We start from the raw sequence: 12,875 nt of genomic DNA, 5'->3' as shown, positions 1-12,875 counted from the left end.
CAAGTGTCCAAATAAATGTGGCATTAAGTGTAATGAGGTAGATCCACTCACTGCACCAGTATATGGCCATGAAAACTGATGTTTGTGCAGAATTTCTAATAACTTAATAGGAAGTGAAGAAAGGCCAGGTGCAGTGGCTTACATCTGTAATCCTAGCACTTTGGCAGGCCAAGGCAGGTGAATCACCTGAGGTCAGGAGTTTGAGACCAACCTGACCAACATGGTGAAACCCCATCTCTACTAAAAATACAAAAAATTAGTGGGGTGTGATGGCGAGGAGTCTGAGGTAGGAGAATCACTTGAACCCAGGAGGCAGAGGTTGCAGCGAGCCAAGATCATGTCACTGCACTCCAGCCTGGGCAATAAGAGTGAAACTCCGTCTAAAAAAATTAAAAAGTGAAGAAAACATGGAACAAAAATTGTATGGATAGATAGGCTAGATACAAGACTAGAAGGAGACATACCAAAATGAAAGCTGGTTTTGTTAACGGTGGAGGGTGTCTAGGTTCTTGGCGTCTTGAACAAAGAATTGGACAAAATGCACAAACAAAGCAAGGAAGGAATGAAGGGTTTTATTGAAAAATGAAAGTACACTCCACAGTGTGAGAGCGACCCTGAGCATAGAGGCTCAAAGGCCCAGTTACAGAATTTTTGGGAGTTTAAATACCTAGAGGATTTCATTGGTTACTTCAGGTACACCCTATGGAAATGGAGAGGATGAAGTAAAGTTACAAAGTCATTTACAGTCTAGGCCCTATGGAGACGATATTTCCTGTTATAGCTGAAGTCTGAATTTGCCTTATATTCCCTGCCTCCAGACCCTATTTTCCTGCCTTAGTTTCTTTGGAAGATGGGTTTGCCCTACTAACTGCTTTTCTATTATTTCCCAAAGACCCATGATGAACACAGTGGTTTCACTCATGGGCTTTGGAGTCCAGTGGTTGGGTTATAGTCTCAGCTCTATTATTAACTAGTTGGGTGAGTCTCAGTTCTCATTTGTAAAGCAAGGATGACAATTGATGGTCTCTCCCTAGGGTGACTGAGAGGTCTGAAGATGATCTTGTATGTAGAGTGTTTAGCACAGGGCCTGCTCTACATTAAGTCCCTAATAAATGCTAGCTATTTGTTATTGGTTATAATGAGGAAAAAAATTCTATCAAAAGTAGGCATATTAGGGCCAGGCGTGGTAGCATAGCTGGTATTCCCAACATTTTGGGAGGCCAAGACGGGCAGATCGCCTGAGGTCAGGAGTTCAAGACCAGCCTGGTCAACATGGTGAAACCCCGTGTCTACTAAAAATACAAAAAAAAATTAGCCAGGTATGGTGGTGCATGCCTGTAATCCCAGCTACTTGGGAGGCTGAGGCAGGAGAATCACTTGAACCTGGAAGGCAGAGGCTGCAGTGAGCCAAGATGGCACCACCACACTACAGCCTGGGTGACAGAGCAAGACTCCATCTCAAAAGAAAAAAGAAAAGATAAGTAAGCACCTTAGGACAGGCTCACCCAGATTTGCACAGGGAAGTTTTCCTTTCTCTGTTGGACTCTACTGATGTATTTCTTTGAATGATATGCATTTTCAAGATATTTATTTACTGATTGCAGGATATCTGGAGTTCACAAATGGGGCACTTAAATGTCCTTTTATATACCAAAAAACAGTACACACTGAGAAGCAATAAGTATATTTGATTCCCTTTGTCTATTTAAAAGTGCTATATCCAAGACCATACCAGTGAGACTGAGAAAGGAATTCAAAGCTACTGATTTTAGCTACTTATTACCTCAAGTCTTCAGGCTGTGATTTTTTAAATTTCAGAGTAAGTGATAGTAATCTGTACTTCCTTCACCCTTCCTATAGGGTCATTAATAGACTGGGAACACCCTTGCCACTTCAGAATTCTTTTCAATGTAAAATTTAATATTATTTTGAAAGTGTTACTATAGCTTTAAAGGATTTCATTACCAAAGAAAGAATTCTGTTCATGATAGAAATATCATACATTCTAATAAGAATTCATCTTTTTTTTTTAAAAAAAAGACTCCTTTTTCTCTGTTTGCAATAAATATTGTATTCATTCAAACATTTCTGAAGGAGGACAGATAGTGGGGAAATGATGTACTTTTTCTTTATGATGAAGGACTTTTTAATAGTTATGTTAGAGAGACTTACTATATGCATGAAAAAGCGCTTGGGCTTCAGTGCAATTAATATTTTTGTATTAATTTGGCTTTAAAATTTTAATTACTCAAATTTAATGAGGAATATGTCTGTGAGTAAATAGCATTTATAAGTAGAGAAAGTCTAAGGTAGAACATTTGAGGTGTTATTTTGTAGAGTGCAGAAATCTAAATGGACTTACTTTTATTGTAACCTTGAGTGGCTATTGATAATTGGCTTAAAATTTTTCTTCTTCTTCGGTTTTTTTGTGTGTGTGTGTTTGAGATGGAGTTTCACTCTTGTTGCCCAGGCTGGAGTACGATGGCATGATCTTGGCTAACTGCAATCTCTGCCTCCTGGGTTCAAGCAATTCTCCTGCCTCAGCCTCCAGAGTAGCTGGGACTACAGGCACCCACCACCATGCCCGGCTAATTTTTTGTAGTTTTGGTAGAGACGGGATTTCACCATGTTGGCCAGGCAGGTCTCAAACTCCTGACATCATGTAATCCACCCACCTTGGCCTCCCAAACCAATTTGCTTAAAATTCATTTACAGGTTTTCAAAATGTATTAACACCCTAAAACCATTAATTTGAGCTCTGAGGTAGTACAGTTTTAATATTGCTTAATGAAGTTTTTCTAATGTTTCTGATGACTGAATGCCTCTTCTGTGATGAGGTCGATTATACTGAATTTAGGGTTGAAGCAAATTGTGTCATAGATTTACCCTCTAAATTGCATTGTAATCTTGTAAGGTTTGTGGTAAAAATATTCTGAAAGGCACTTGTGTTTGAAATTGCAGCACAGTTTAGGATTGGAAAGTGTCCAGGGTAATTAGGACCTATAGGTAAAACCAAACCAGAAGCATATCTAGCTTAATTAACAGCTTGAACATATTCTACTATATTATATGTCTTGAAATCCCACCTATGGACAAATGATTTTTTAATCAAATTGCTGCTTCAGTAGATTGTGAGATTTTTTTAAGCTTGATTTTCTAATACTTGGACAATAGTACTTTCTTTGAGCTAGACAAATTAAGTAGAATCTTTGTACTCTCAATTGTTTACATAAGAGTGCTAGGCAAAGAAAAGGCTGAATTTGCAAACCAACTTAGTCACCAAACCTAACTAGCTGTATAACCTTGACTAGACTGGGGCCTGTGAAATAAAAAGTTTTAAATGGACCTCAGTTTTCTTGTGTCAGAAAAGGTTAGACTAATAACCTCCAAGGTCTTTTCCTAGGCTAATGTTTTATCAGGATAATTATGTCTTAGGCAAAATTATAAATTTTATTGTCTGACTGCTCTGCTAAGCTTCAAAGCCAGTTTAACCATCTGCTGGACGTGACTGGTCTGCCATCCTCACTAAGTCAACCTGTTCCAAATAGAAATCAGTCACCTCTCAAACCAACTACATTTCCTGATTTTCCTATTTCTGCAAAAGAGATTATTTTTTCAACTAACCAGATTCAGAATCCCCAATCCAAGTCACTTTTTTTGTCCCCACCTCCCGGCCCCCCGCGCCTCCTCCCTGCCATGGGGTTCAAGTGATTCTCCTGCCTTAGCCTCCCAAGTAGCTGGAATTACAGGCATGCACCACCAGGCCTGCCTAATTCTTGTACTTTTAGTAGAAATGGGGTTTTGCCATGTTGGCCAAGCTGGTTTCGAACTCCTGTCCTCAAGTGATCTACCTGCCTCAGCTTCCCAAAGTGCAGGAATTACAAGCATGAGCCACTGCACTGGTCCCCCAAGTCATTTTTAATTTCTTCCCAGTCTTCTGCCAATCCCATGGTCAGTTACGATGTTCAACCAATTTCTTTTTGGTTCTTCTTCAATTCCCCCCAACCCCTGTCCATTATCCTTATCTTCATTTTGGTGTAGACCTAGGTATTCTCATAAAGTAGCCATTAGCTCACCTTCCAAGTCTTCTTTTCCTAATCTATTATATGTCATTTCTAGATTTTTCTCATGAAGTAGCCGTTAGCTCACCTTCCAAGTCTTCTTTTTCTAATCTATTATATGTCATTTCTAGATTTTCTCATAAAGTAGCCCTTAGCTCACCTTCCAAGTCTTCTTTTTCTAATCTATGATGTGTCATTTCTAAATTGTAACTCGGAGAACCTCCCAACACAAAGCAGCTCGACTTGCCAAAGCCTTTATCTGTTTGTCCCTCCTCTACTTTTTCTTCCACGTTCCACAGATCCCTATGAATCCCTTTCTCCTAATAGACTTCACTCATTCTCTCAGAGGCACTCTGTTTATTCACACTGGAGCACTTAGGTGACCACCACCGGCATGGCTGGCCCTCACGCACCACCGTATTAATCCACACTTACACAATTGTTAGGGCCCAGGTTCAGTCCACATCCTCCATGTGGTTCTTTTAACTTCCTGAGCCCACAAAGTTTCACCTGTATCAATTAGCCTACTTTATATGCCACTCTTGAGGCACTGCCAGACACCACTTTATCATATCCTGCCTTAAGTTGTTATATTTTATAGAATAAAAATGTAATTATTAACAATCCTATGGTATTGCTGAAAGTTTAGAGGCCAGAGAAACAGTCATCTCCAATATTTTGATGTATTTCTTTCCAGGCCTTTTTCATATGTATGTTTCCTGTTGTTATAATGAAAGTGGCCAGACACTGTGACTCATGCCTGTAATCCCAGCACTTTAGGAGGCCAAGGCGGGTGGATTGCTTGAGCCCAGGAGTTCAAGACCAGCCTGTGCAACATGGCAAAACCCCATCTCTAAAAAAAAAAAAAAAAAAAAAAAAATTAGCTGGGCATGGTGGTGTGCACCCATAGACCTGCCACTTGGAAGGCTGAGGCAGGAGGATCATCTGAGCCCAGAGGTCAAGGTTGCGGTGAGCTGAGATTGCACCACTGCATTCCAGCCTGGGCAATAGAGTGAGACCCTGTTTGAAAACAAAACAAAAACCAAAAACAATAATGAAAGTGTATCTACAATTTTGCTTCTTCGTTTTCTTTCACCCAATATATGAGAAAAAAAGTATAACTGAGAGTAATAAAAGTGATACAGGGGGTACCATGAGAGGACAGAGGGGAAACTAACACTGTTGGAAGAGGAGCCTAAGAAAGAAAGGTGTCACAGCAGTTATTGTCAGAACTGAATTTCCAAGGACCTGCCAGAGGTAGCCAGAAGGAGGAGAGGGTGTGCAGAAGAGAGAAGCATGAAGCAGTGTTGTCCATCTTGAAGACTGAGATTATTCACTGTGGGTGACAAGGAACTGGGACATTATAGGTTTGGGTGCCAAGCCAAGCAACATGCATTCTATGTGCCAATGATGAGAAGCCACTGAATATGTTAATAGGTGCTTGGGCCAAACACACCAGTGAAATTGCTAACTTTTGATGACGTATATATACTGCTCCTGTAGTTGTCTACTTGATATCCAACCTCCCCTTCTTTCCAGTAGAATCCTGATTTTGTTAAGGGTGTCAGTGTGCCCAGTTAAAATGCTTAGCTCTCCAGACTTCCTCGTGGTCTAGAGAGGCCATGTAACCCAGTTCTGGACAATTAGATATAAGCAGATGGGTGAGGTTACTGGGAAAGTGTTTTAAGGCTCAGGTGGCATGTATCTTTTACTCTTCTCTCTTTTCTAGAATAAAACCACATCCTGGAGGCAGAATAACCATCTTGTGCCCATGAGGGAGAACACCAAACAAATCTGTATGACTTCCTTGAGTAGCTGCATTTATATTGGACTGTCTACCTCCTGACTTCTTGTCCTGTAAGAAAAATCAATCTCAATTTGATTAAGCTACTGAGTTGGATTTCTGTTCATGCAACTGAATGTCATATCTAATATAATATTGGATCCATTTCTTAGAGATTGACAATGAACATTGCATATTAAAGATTTTAAGAAGCCCTATTTATATTTGTTTAACCTAATATTAAAATTATTTGACTACCTAATTCTTTTCCCTCAGAACACTCAGTATATTTCACTGAACACGAGTGTTTGGCAGATGTTTAGAAAATGATATTCTCTTTGTGTTGATCCGGCAGGAAACAGTTGTGACATTCTACCAAGATATAGAATACAGGAGGAGTAACATGTTAAGGAAGAAAGATAATGAGTTTAGTTTTGGATGTGTTCAGAATCCTTCCTCTTAACTGCTTTGCTATATATACCACCTCTCTCAAAAAAGGAAATGGAAAGTTTATTGTGCTTACAATCAGACACACAGAAGTTCAAATTCTGGCTTGTCCGTGTACTCAGCTTTGGGACTTTGGTTCAGTTTTTCAACCTTTCTGAGCTTTAGTTTCCTCACCATAGGTGTGACAACCCAACCTTAGAGAGCTGTTGTGAGGATTGTATTCAACATTGTACCTGGTAAACTCTAGGTGCTCATTCAAAGGTAATTCCTTTCTCCTTCCAGCTAGAGAAGATTTCCTGCTTCACACTTTCATTTTCTGTGGATTACCTTTGTAGATATTAAGCTGCATTTAAAATTAAGCCAAGGCAACAGAATAGGAGAAAATATTTGCAAATTACCTACCTGACAAGAGATTAATAACGAGGATATATAAGGTCCTCAAACAACTCTATAGGGGAAAAAATCTAATAATTTAATTTAAAAAATGGGCAAAAGATTTGGATAGACATTTCTCAAAAGAAGACATACAAAATGGCAAACAGGTATATGAAAAGGTGCTCAACATCATTGATCACCAGAGAAATGCAAATCAAGACTACAGTGAGACATAATCTCACCCCAGCTAAAATGGCCTCTATCCAAAAGACAGGCAATAACGAATGCTGGTGAGGATGTGGAGAAAAGGGAACCCTCGCACACTGTTCATGGAAATGTAAATTAGTACAACCACTATGGAGAATGGTTTGGAGGTTCCTCAAAACACTAAAATTAGAGCTACCGTACAATCCAGCCATCCCACTGCTGTGTATATACCCAAAAGAAAGGAAATCAGTATATTGAAAAGATGTCTGCGCTCATATGTTTGTTTCAGCGTTTGTTTCAGCGCTGTTCACAATAGCCAAGATTTGAAAGCAACCTAAGTGTCCATCAACAGGCAGAGGGATGAAGAAAATGAAGCATATACACACAATGGAGTACTAGTCAGCCATAAAAAGAATGAGATTCGGCCGGGCGCGGTGGCTCAAGCCTGTAATCCCAGCACTTTGGGAGGCCGAGACGGGCGGATCACGAGGTCAGGAGATCGAGACCATCCTGGCTAACACGGCGAAACCCCGTCTCTACTAAAAATACAAAAAATTAGCCAGGCGAGGTGGCGGGCGCCTGTGGTCCCAGCTACTCAGGAGGCTGAGGCGGGAGAATGGCGTGAACCCGGGAGGCGGAGGTTGCAGTGAGCTGAGATCCGGCCACTGCACTCCAGCCTGGGTGACAGAGCAAGACTCCATCTCAAAAAAAAAAAAAAAAAAAATGAGATTCAGTCATTTGCAACAGCATGGGTGGAACTGGAGGTCATTATGCTAAGTAAAACAAGCCAGGCACAGGTCTCACTTATTCGTAGGATTTCATGTTCTCATTTAGGATCTAAAGATCAAAAACAATTGCATCCATGGAGAGAGTAGAAGGATGGTGACCAGAGGCTGGGAAGGGTTGGCAAGGGGGTAGGGAGGGACAGGTGGTGAGGGGAGGTGGGGGTGGTTAATGGGTACAAAAAAAAAAAAAATAGTTAAAATGAATAAGACTGACCGGGCACGGTGGCTCAAGCCTGTAATCCCAGCACTTTGGGAGGCCGAGACGGGCGGATCACGAGGTCAGGAGATCGAGACCATCCTGGCTAACACGGTGAAACCCCATCTCTACTAAAAATACAAAAAACTAGCCGGGCGAGGTGGCGGGCGCCTGTAGTCCCAGCTACTCCGGAGGCTGAGGCAGGAGAATGGCGTGAACCCGGGAGGCGGAGCTTGCAGTGAGCTGAGATTGGCCACTGCACTCCAGCCTGGGCAACAGAGCGAGACTCTGTCTCAAAAAAAAAAAAAAAAAAAAAGAATAAGACCTAGTATTTGATAGCACAACAGGGTGACTATAGTCAATAAAAATTTAATTGTACATTTAAAAATAGTGAAAAGAGTATAATTGGATTGTTTGTAACACAAAGGATAAATGCTTGAGGGCACAGATACTCCATTTTCCAGGATGCGATGTTCATACACTGCATGCCTGTATCAAATCATCTCATGTACCCCATACATATCTACACCTAGTATGTACCCATAAAAATTAAAAATTAAAAATTATTTTAAAAAATTAAGCCAGGGCAATTATTTAGCTTCTACCTATTTAAAATCTATGTATAGGCCGGACGCGGTGGCTCACGCCTGTAATCCCAGCACTTTGGGAGGCCGAGGCGGGCGGATCACAAGGTCAGGAGATCGAGACCGCGGTGAAACCCCGTCTCTACTAAAAATACAAAAAATTAGCCGGGCGCGGTGGCGGGCGTCTGTAGTCCCAGCTACTCAGGAGGCTGAGGCAGGAGAATGGCGTGAACCCGGGAGGCGGAGCTTGCAGTGAGCCGAGGTGGCGCCACTGCACTCCAGTCTGGGCGACAGAGCGAGACTCCATCTCAAAAAAAAAAAAAAAAAAAAAAAAAAAAAAAAAAAAAAACTATATATAATTTAAAGATGGAATTTCAGGGCAGGCCGGAAGAGATTGTATCTAGATTGTATCTACATGATGAATTTACATTTTACTATTTCATATATTTAACAAAATAATACTGCTTCTTGTGTGTTTTGCACTTTTCTAAGCACTTCATAAGTATGAACTCATTTAATATTCAAAATAATCTTATGAATTAGACATTATTATTCTCATATGGCAGATGTATAAACAATGCATAGAGAGGTTAAGTAACTTGCCCACAGTCACACAACTAGTAAGCTGTGGAGCCAGGATTCAAACCTGGGGAGTCAGACCCCACAGTTCATGCTCTTAACCATTACACTGCTATGTAAAAGGAAAAAGTAAGAGGAAAAAACCCATAGTGTTTACTGTTCTTTCCTCCTCATGAGGACTTTGCTAATTGTTTCTTCTCCCCTCCTTATCCCCCTCCCCCTCATCCCCCTCCCCCTCATCCTCCTTCTCCTCTTCCTCTTTCTTCCTCCTCCTCCTCTTTCCTCCTCCTCCTCTCTCCTCCTCCTCTCTCCTCCTCCTCCTCCTCTTCTCCTCCTCCTTCTTCTTCTTCCTCTTCTTCTTCCTCCTCCTCCTCCTCCTCCTCCTCCTCCTCCTCCTCCTCCTCCTCCTCCTCCTCCTCCTCTTCTTCTTCTTCTTCTTCTTCTTCTTCTTCTTCTTCTTCTTCTTCTTCTTCTTCTTCTTCTTCTTCTTCTTCTTCCTTCTCCTTCTTCTTATTTCCATAGGTTTTTGGGGAACAGGTGGTATTTGGTTACATGAGTAAGTTCTTTCATGGTTATTTGTGAGATTTTGATGCACCCATCTCCTGACTAGTAAACACTAATCCCAATTTGTAGTCTTTTAATCTATTTCTCTAGTTTTTAAAAAAAGTAGGCCAGGCACAGTGGCTCACACCTGTAATCTCAGTACTTTGGGAGGCCGAGGTGGGCAGATCCCTTGAGTTTAGGAGTTCAAGGCCTGGGCAATATGGCAAATCTCCATCACTACAATAATAATAATAATAATAATAATAAGCTGGGCATGGTAATGCACACCTGTAATCCCAGCTATTCCGGAGACTGAGGCAGGAGGATCACCTGAGGCCAGGTAGGTTGAGGCTGCAGTGAGCCATGATGGCATCACTGCACTATAGCCTGCGTGACAGAGTGAGACCCTGTGTTTTTTTTTTTTACGTAGTAATTTGTCTCAGAGCATCTTTTCATCAATTTCAGAAATAGCAATAGGTACAGAAAGTTTTAGCTAAGAGTCATTTAAAGGGAAAAATATTTAAAATCTGTGTCAATATAATGCTGTCAATGGTAGGTATATCTGTAATAACAACAGAACTGTTCTTGGTTTTTTTTTTGTTTTTTTTTTTTTTTTTTTTTTTTTTTTTTTTTTTTTTAATTTCTTGGCCTCACATAATTAATTTCAATGTGAGAGAGCATGCCTGCTTTTTTTTTTTTTTTTTTTTTTTTTTTTTTTTTTTTTTTAAGAAAAGTATGGTTACCTTTCTGGAAGAGCACGTGTATTTTCAAATGCTCTCACTCCCTTCCTAGGAATGAGCAACTGAAGCCAGGAAGCACATGAAATAAGACAGAGTGCCCGTGGCAGGAGGCTTAGGTTAAAGCTTAAGGAAATTCCCAAGATGATGTTTTTAAAGGGCATTCAAAGGGCAGAGTCCAGGTAGAAAACAATATCTAGGATTAGTTTAATGAAAACAATTCTCCATTTTATCTTCTCCCAATAGTCTTCCAGTTCAAAGAGAGATAAGATTGTACTCATGGAAAATTGGTGGATAAGCAATGATTTTTTAAATTGGAAACCCAGGTCCTATCTTCAGTGTGTATTTATTGTATGATCTAAGTTTGGCACTTACATCTTTCATCTCACTTTCTGTTTGTATAAATGGGTACAACTATTCCTGTTCCCTCCCACACATTGATGCTGTGAGGATAAATGAGATCATGTTTATACTTCCATGGAGAAAAAATACTAGGTATACTAAAAATATCACTATTTTCAGAGTCTTTCTTTTTCTTGGAAATGTATAATAATGCCAGTTGTATATAGTATTGTTGAAGAGTCAAATTTTCCATAAAAGTGATCACCTTTTCAGAAAATAGGTAGTTAGTCCATTGAAAACTAGAAGTTTCTTTTAAAATTTGTGATGATTTTTCAATTTAGCAGCTTAAATTTGTTGATTTATCCTTCAAATTCATGTTTTATTGAATGCTTACTACATGCAATGTATTTTAGTGAAAATATTTCCCTCTGGTTAAACAAAATATATTTTACCTTTTATTGATGACTCGGTAAGATACCAATATATGAAAAAAGGATTTTAGTTGACTTCAAATATACCAGCCAACATCACGTTAGGTTTCAGAACTATAAGCCATAGAGCTAAGTTAAGGAAACTGTTAGTTCTATTCTATGTTGATCAGACAAACCTGGAGTTGAGTTCTAGGAGTACAGTGTAAGACAAGCTGGAGTATATCTGAAAAGAGGTGATTAAGATGGTGAAAAGTATGGGAATCCTGTCACATGGGTGTTTAAATTAAAAGGATAGTTAAGGTGAAAATTATTAAAACTTGACTTTAAATCATTGAATACCTACCAGAAGGGAAATTGGACTTATTCTGTATGGTTGCAGATGATTAAACTATAAACACAGAATTTTAAGAAGAGAAACATCCCACTTAAATAGAACAGTGCCAAAAATGAGCAGAATTGCCTTTGAGGCTTTTGTTTATGGAGATTTTTAGAACAGAAACTGGATGACCTTTGGACACAGGCTTTGTGGAAAGGGGTTTTGATGGAGTGAGAAGTTGGGCTCAAGGGTCCCTCCTGATTCTGAAGGTCCTACACTCCACTAGGAACCTCACTTACTCTACTAAGTTACAGGAGAGTGATGCCTTTATAGCTTTTTGGTGTTTTGTTTCTGCACTAGAAGGCCTCAGTTGCTGTGGGTGTTTTGTCTTTGTTTTTGCACTTCTGGCTACTTTTTAGAGTTTTCCCTTCCTTCTCATTACTAGATCGCCTCAGCTTATCCCCTGTCTTTAACAGCATCCTGCTCCATTCTAATCTGTTACTTCTAATAGGCTGTGATCTAGAAAGATGTCATAACCAACTTCATAAAAATGCATGAATAATTTAAGTGAGGTGCACAGAGTTTTGCCATTTATTTTATTTTATTTTATTTATTTTGAGACAGGGTCTCACTCTGTTGCCCAGGCTGGAGTACAGTGGTGCCAACACAGCTCACTGCAGCTCAACCTCCCAGGCTCAAGCTATCCTCCCACCTCAGCTTCCCAAGTAACTAGGACCAGAGGCGTATGCCACCACGCCTGGCTATCCCATTTATTTTACTTTTTAAAGACCCTTTTAACTTCCTTTCAAGTTCTCAGGAATATTCTAGATTTATGAATTTTGTGGTTTCTGGGAACTTGTTGTTGAAATTCTGTAAGTTTGCTAAGCTTCCTACTAATTCATAAAATTACAAAATATTCTGAATCCATTACTGATGTTTTCAAAAACAAAATCATAGGCAATAATATACTTATCCAAGATGTTTCTTATGTAGGTAACCTTTCCTTGGATAGTTTCTTCAAAATGAAAATATCCTTTGTAACTAAACTGGACTACATAAGCAAATGATGTTTATTGGAATGCTGACTACTTTTCTCTCCTGAGCTTTTCATATAGATAGTATTGGTGTCGAATGTGCAGTTTCCTTTTGAATATGGGAAATCATTCTGATACAACTGGTTTTCTCCTTAGTCCTTAGTCTCCTTAGCCCCTTAGTATATAACAATAGTTTTAACATAACTCAGTCAAAATCAGGTAATGAATACTTATTGTAGGTGTTCTTGGCTGAGAATAAGGAAGAATATCAGAAAAACATAGTAATGTTTTTTATAAACTGAATATTAAAGACTGTTCTACCATTAGAGAGCTTTCTGTCTTGTTAAAGGAAATAAGAGCCAGTTATTCAGCAATCAAGGAAATATATTATCAATGCAGGATTCGTGCAGACAGTAAATAGCTTTGAAATTTGTAATGAGATATGGAGTAGTTCT

The sequence above is a fragment of the Rhinopithecus roxellana genome, chromosome 10, assembly GCF_007565055.1.
Source record: "Rhinopithecus roxellana isolate Shanxi Qingling chromosome 10, ASM756505v1, whole genome shotgun sequence".
In the NCBI taxonomy this organism is placed as follows: domain Eukaryota; kingdom Metazoa; phylum Chordata; class Mammalia; order Primates; family Cercopithecidae; genus Rhinopithecus; species Rhinopithecus roxellana.
This window is presented reverse-complemented; position numbering follows the sequence as displayed.